Source organism: Calidris pugnax, unplaced genomic scaffold (assembly GCF_001431845.1).
Source record: "Calidris pugnax isolate Ruff unplaced genomic scaffold, ASM143184v1 scaffold6, whole genome shotgun sequence".
In the NCBI taxonomy this organism is placed as follows: domain Eukaryota; kingdom Metazoa; phylum Chordata; class Aves; order Charadriiformes; family Scolopacidae; genus Calidris; species Calidris pugnax.
Genome location: NW_015090761.1, coordinates 155204 through 161312, shown reverse-complemented (window position 1 = coordinate 161312; position 6109 = coordinate 155204). Strand labels below are relative to the sequence as shown.

The 6109-nt window shown below is 55.9% G+C and overlaps 1 long non-coding RNA gene across 2 annotated transcripts; it reads right to left on the bottom strand.

Annotated features, from left to right (window-relative positions):
* Positions 1–35: 35 nt before the first annotated feature.
* On the bottom strand, positions 36–1874 carry LOC106894569. Of its 2 annotated transcripts, none has more exons than XR_001413354.1 (3): positions 1558–1874; positions 354–801; positions 36–172 (listed from the first exon to the last, which is right to left on the bottom strand). It is a non-coding gene; the product is annotated as an uncharacterized LOC106894569 (long non-coding RNA). The 2 variants fall into 2 exon arrangements; XR_001413312.1 differs by having other exon boundaries at positions 652–801; positions 1558–1872.
* Positions 1875–6109: the final 4235 nt, after the last annotated feature.

Below are 6109 nucleotides of genomic sequence, written 5' to 3'. Positions count from 1 at the left end.
TGGCAGCACAGATCCTGGTGGCCCCCCCACAACCCCCAGCCACAGCACCCAACTCACCGGGGCCGGCACTTCTGGCACATCTCACAGGGGTGGTCCGGGGAGCAGAAGGTACCACTCTTGCAGGCACACTGGGTGTTGCTGGTGGGTCTGCAGGGACTTGTCTCCACCTCATCTGTGGGGCAAGAGGAGAGGGCTCTACCCCAGCCCCACCGCCCCACACTCCTCCACCCACTTCCCTCATTAAGGCAGCTAACGACCCGGGCTGACCCACAAGCCTGGGGAAGAACATGTCACTCTGCTACGGAGTTTCAGCCTTCACCTTCCCCTCTCCTGCCCCCAAAACCTCACCATACCCAAGAGAAAAGCAAGGCTCGCATCAAAGCTCCACCAGCAGCAGCCTACGACGCTGCCGTGAACCCTGGTCCAGGCTGGATGGAGGTCTCGTGTCCAAGCTTTGTAGGAGGGGATGCTGCAGCAAACGGAGATGTAGGTCTGGCACAAGCCATGACACCCATTCCAGACCCAGAGCCACTCTTTGGGGGACGCTGGAGGTGACTGTGCTCTTGAAATATTAGAGAGGTCTCCAGTCAGCTGATCCCACCCAACCTGTGCTACCAGCCAGCGTCACCCTCTTCCACCACCAGCTCCTACCTTCCCTACACGTCCGGCAGGGGAGACACTTCAAAAAGTCGTTTGGATATTCGGTGTATTCGTTTGGGTACCCGATGGATTCGTCCTCTTTACAGGGCAAACACAGGCTGGAGCCATTGGGCTCCTTGCAGTGAGCAGCAACGTACTTGCCTGCAAGAAGAAGAGGGGAAAGCAAGGGTGAATCTGTGACCAGGCAGCAGAGGACAGGGATGTCTTCACAGAAAGGGACCTGATTCTGCAGACAACACGGTTAAGAGGCAAATTTGGAAGGATCACAAGGAACATGTTCTCCTAAATGTGTCCTTAGATAGAATCACAGAATGGTTAGAGTTGGAAGGGACCTTAAAGATCATCCTGCACTGGACAGGGACACCTCCCACCAGCCCAGGTTGCTCCAAGCCCCCTCCAACCTGGCCTTGAACCCCTCCAGGGATGGGGCAGCCACAGCTTCTCCGGGCAATGCTCTTACCACTCTCAGAGTGACAAATTTCTTCCTAATATCTCATCTACATCTCCCCTCTTCCAATTTAAAACCGTTTCCCCTTGTCCTGTCACTGCACTTCCCAACAAAGAGTCCCTCCCCAGCTCTCCTGGAGCCCCTTCAGATACTGGAAGGGGCTCTAAGGTCTCACCCGGAGCTTTCTCTTCTCCAGGCTGAACCCCCCCAGCTCTCTCAGCCTGTCCTCACAGGGAGGTGGCTCCATCCCTTTGAGCATCTTATGGCCCTCCACTGGACCCGTCCAACAGGTCCATGTCCTTCCTGTGTTGGATCTCACGACAGGTTCAATCTCACCAGGTTTGGGGAGCAGAGGAGAGCCGGAGAACCCACTGCCCCCCCCCGCAAGGAGCCAGAAGGAAACCCAGCAGGGCTGGAGGTGGGGTGATCCACGTTTGAGACCATCTTACCTGGAGGGCACTTCTTGCAGTAGAAGTTGCTCTCCTGGACATAGTAATACTCTTCTCCCCTGCCGGGGTCCAAGGGATCCAACTTGTCCCTCCTACCCAGTGCTACTGCAGAAATTTCCAAGACAGCCCCCTGTTAAAAAAAAAAAAACAAAACACAGGAGTTAAAAACCATCCCAAGAAAGAGACGGGCAAGAGCTGCTCTGCCCAGCGCTCTCAGGTGAAGGGAGAGGAGCTCTGGGGTGGCTTGGAGGTGCTGGAGCTGGTGGCCAAACCTCCCCTTGACACAGGTGGAGGGCATTTTCCCTGGGATGGATGAACCATAGAACCTGGAAGAGACCCTTGGGATCATCAAGTCCAACCATCTACCCTACTCTACAAAGTTCTCTCCTACACCATATCCCCCAACACCACATCTAAACAGTTCTTAAACCCATCCAGGGATGGTGACTCCACCACCTCCCTGGGCAGCCTATTCCAATGCCCGACCACTCTTTGTGTGAAAAATTCTTTCCTAATGTTCAGTCTAAACCTACCCTGGTGGATCTTGAAGCAAATTTCCTTGGCAAAGGGCAAGGAGGAGGTTTGCAGAGGGATTCCCCCGTGGGGGTTATCAGCAAGGCAAAGGCTGGCTGAACGCTTCCTTAGGATAACACCAGGGCCCCCTTTTTCCTTCCCCAATTTCTCAGCTCCTCAACCCCACGGCAGCAAAAAAAAAAATAAAAATGGAAGGGGCAGGGGAAGAGGAACAGGGAGGGCGTTTGTGGGGAGGAAACCGGCCCCGTGTCAAGGCTGGTACGGGGCTCCCGTGCCCACAAGAAACACCCGGGCCTGCTCCGGGCTCCCGGGGGACGGCATGGCCTCCGGTGTTTCCGCATCATCCCCGGTATCTTTGCCACGGATCGGGAAGCCAACGGCCCCGTTTCCGCCGGTTCACCCTGCACTTTTCTGCTGGCTCAGCTCTTTTTGTACCCCCGGCTGCGGGGGGACGATGCTCGACAGAAAAAGGAGGGCCCCCTTTTTCCTTCCCCAATTTCTCAGCTCCTCAACCCCACGGCAGCAAAAAAAAAAATAAAAATGGAAGGGGCAGGGGAAGAGGAACAGGGAGGGCGTTTGTGGGGAGGAAACCGGCCCCGTGTCAAGGCTGGTACGGGGCTCCCGTGCCCACAAGAAACACCCGGGCCTGCTCCGGGCTCCCGGGGGACGGCATGGCCTCCGGTGTTTCCGCATCATCCCCGGTATCTTTGCCACGGATCGGGAAGCCAACGGCCCCGTTTCCGCCGGTTCACCCTGCACTTTTCTGCTGGCTCAGCTCTTTTTGTACCCCCGGCTGCGGGGGGACGATGCTCGACAGAAAAAGGCAGGGTTTTGGGGGAGTATTTGGGTACCCGAGAGGCACAGTGCTGGCATCTCAACCAGCACAGCTGCCCCATGGATCTATAGGGATGTAAATCCACCCTAAAGGGATATAAATCCACCCTAAAGGGATATAAATCTCCGTGTGTGAGAGGGAAGGATGATGCCCGGCAGACAGAGTCTGGCAGAGGCACCTTCCCCTCACCCCAAGCCTGAAACCTGCCTCTTAAAGCAAATATTTCTGCCGTGAGTCAGAAGCTGCCTTGGAAGGCTGGAACAATAGAGATTCGAGCTGTCCCAGTGTCCCCTGAGCCAGTCCATTCCCCCCCCTGTCCTCCCCGGACACTTCCCGAGCTTGTACAAAGAAGGGTGTGAGCACCAAACCGGCCACAGCAGGTCACGGGGCTGCAGAGCGTGACTCAGACCCACAAAAAACACCAACCAGGCCATGGAGAGGGCAATTTCCCCCCTCCTTTCTTTCCCAGCACGCAGCTTTGCCCGGACAGACAAATGGACAGCGAGAGGCACAGCCACCCCCCAAGTCCCAGCCAGCCCAGGAACCCCAGGAATGGGACCATCTCCAGCCCCTGACTCGGAGGAACCAAATCCACTTCCTTCCACCAGCTTCTGGCTCCGCATCTCCCGCTGCTGCTTTCTCCAGCTGGGAGGGTTTGTGAGTTTATAAAGTGCTTTTCTTGCCAGCTTAAGAGAAAAAAAAAAAGAAAAAAAACAAAAAAACCCAAAAACTTGCTTCTACCTCCCCGCCACAAAAGCCTTTACCCACCCTGGTCTTGAAAGTCTTCAGGGACTGAGACCAGGCAACCCATCCCAACACAGAGAATTAAAAAACCACCACCTTTTTCCTCCCCATTTAAACTCCACCAGGCCGTGGAGGTGATGATCACAGCAACAACCCAGCCTTATCTGCTGTTGGGAAAGGCCCCCTCAGGCTCAGGATTTCACTGCTGTTGATGACCCAGCTCCTCAGCAGAGCTTGCCCAAGCCCACGATAAGGTTTATCAGCCTTAGCAAGTGCAGCTCAAGTGCACGGCCCCCCGGCACAGAGGTGAGGGCTGCCACCCCTGACTCAACCCATCAGCCTCGCAAAGCACGAGGAGAAACCCGGGCTGGGAGCCCGTGGGCGAGAGGGCGATGGTATTCGGGAGGAGTTTTCACCCAGAGTAAACATCCCAAGAAAGAAAGTGTTGCCTCAAGGCAGAGGAATTGCCAAGCGCAGGAATCCCCAACGCCCCCACCACCAGCTAGAAGCCTCTGGGTGATCAGGTCTGGGGGAAAAAAATAAAAAAAAAATAAAAAGCTCTGAGAATCGTCAAGCTTTGACTTTTCCCTTCTTCCACCTCCCCGGTTTGTGTTTTGAAGGAGGTGGGTCCCTCGCTGAACTCCTGCCCAGCGATGAACATGCCGGTGGGATTTATACACAGCCCTCCATCGCAGCAGGAAAAGCTCTTTGACAATGGTTTTAGGGACCACGGATAAAAGAGGTGCCAGGCAGACACCCAAAATGCCAGGCAGACACCCAAAATGCTGCTGCTCCAAGGGCACAGGTCTGAGAAATACAGGGTTTGGGGTTTTTTTGGGGTGTAATAAGAAGAGCGTGGCCAGCAGGTCCAGGGAGGTCATCCTCCCTCTCTGCTCTGCCCTGGTGGGACCACGTCTAGAGCACTGGGACCAGTTGTGGGCTCCCCAGTTCCAGAAGGACAGGGAACTGCTGGAGAGGGGACAGCAGAGGCTACAGAGATGATCAAGGGATTGGAGCATCTCTCTGCTGAGGAAAGGCTGAGGGACCTGGGGCTGTTCAGCTGGGAAGAGCAGACTGAGAGGGGATCTCATCGATGCTGAGCAAGAACTAAAGGGTGGGGGGCAAGAGGATGGGGCCAGACTCTTCTCAGTGGTGCCCGGGGACAGGACAAGGGGTGATGGGCACAAACTGGGACATGGGAAATAAGGAAAATGTCCCTTTGAGGGTGGCAGAACTGCCCAGAGAGAGTGGGGGGGTTTCCTCTGGAGATATTCAAACCCCACCAGGACACGTTCCTGTGGGACCTGCTGTGGGTGGACCTGCTCTGGCAGGGGGTTGGAGAAAATGATCTCCAGAGGTCCCTTCCCACCCCTACCATTCCATGACTCTGGTTTCACACCCCCCACCCCCCCACCCCCCGAGATACAGTTTGTGCTCTCACAAATCCAGCAGCATTCCTCCTCGGGAGCCGTGGCCCAAGTCCAGGCATGAAACAACAAGTTCTGGTGAGGAGAGGAAGGAACTGCACCCACGGTGTGGGTCGATTATCACGTGGGGCAACAGAGCTCCTGACCAGTCCCCCTCCTCCTCTTTTCTTTCATTAAAAAAAAAAAAAGGAAAAAACCAAAAAAAACCATAAAGTTAAAAAAAAAAAAAAAAGAAGTTGTTAAGAGCGTGATGGGTTCTGTTAGGCTTGATTTTATCAGGAAAGTCTAAATAAACCCTCTTGAACAATGTTGGGAAGGAACTGGATGAGAAGTCAACTCTTGGAACCTGTTCTGGGCAGAGCTGAGCTCAGCAACCACAATTCCAGCCCCGGAGCAGCCACCACCACGTGTCCCGGGGCCATGGCTCCCTCGTGGCAGCAGGGATTGCAGGCCAGTCCCGGGATAAAACCCTCACGGCGGGATCCCCCAGGATAAAACCCCAGGGAGGGATCCCCCTGACTTCAGGTGAGACAAGACTTTAGGGATTTCCCAGCTCTCCAGCAACGCCCAGAAACACGCCAGGCCCAGGTGGGATTTTTTTTGCCCTAAAAATCAGCCGGGTTCAGGGTTTGGGCATCCTTTGGGCAAGCCGGAGGGATGGCATTCCTGTGGCAGGTAGCCCAGAGGTGCCAACATCCGAGCCCCACGCCTTCCAACGTCCCACACGGCCTTGGTATCGCCACCACATCCCAACCCCGAACTGGTAAAGGAGGCTCAGAGCGCAGGGAATGGAAATCCCCCTCCGGCACAGGCAGTGCCATAGGGCAAACCTCCAGCCCCACGTCACCTCCCAGCCCCACGGCCCTCGTGGGGCCTGCGGGCCAAAGCGCTTGCGCACTTGCCCCGCTGCCCCACACCCAGAGGGCTGACATCACCCTTCCCATCCCACCTCCGTTGTTGCCACTCTCCCCCTGCCCCACAGATTCACTCTCCCCCTGCCCCACACACTCAC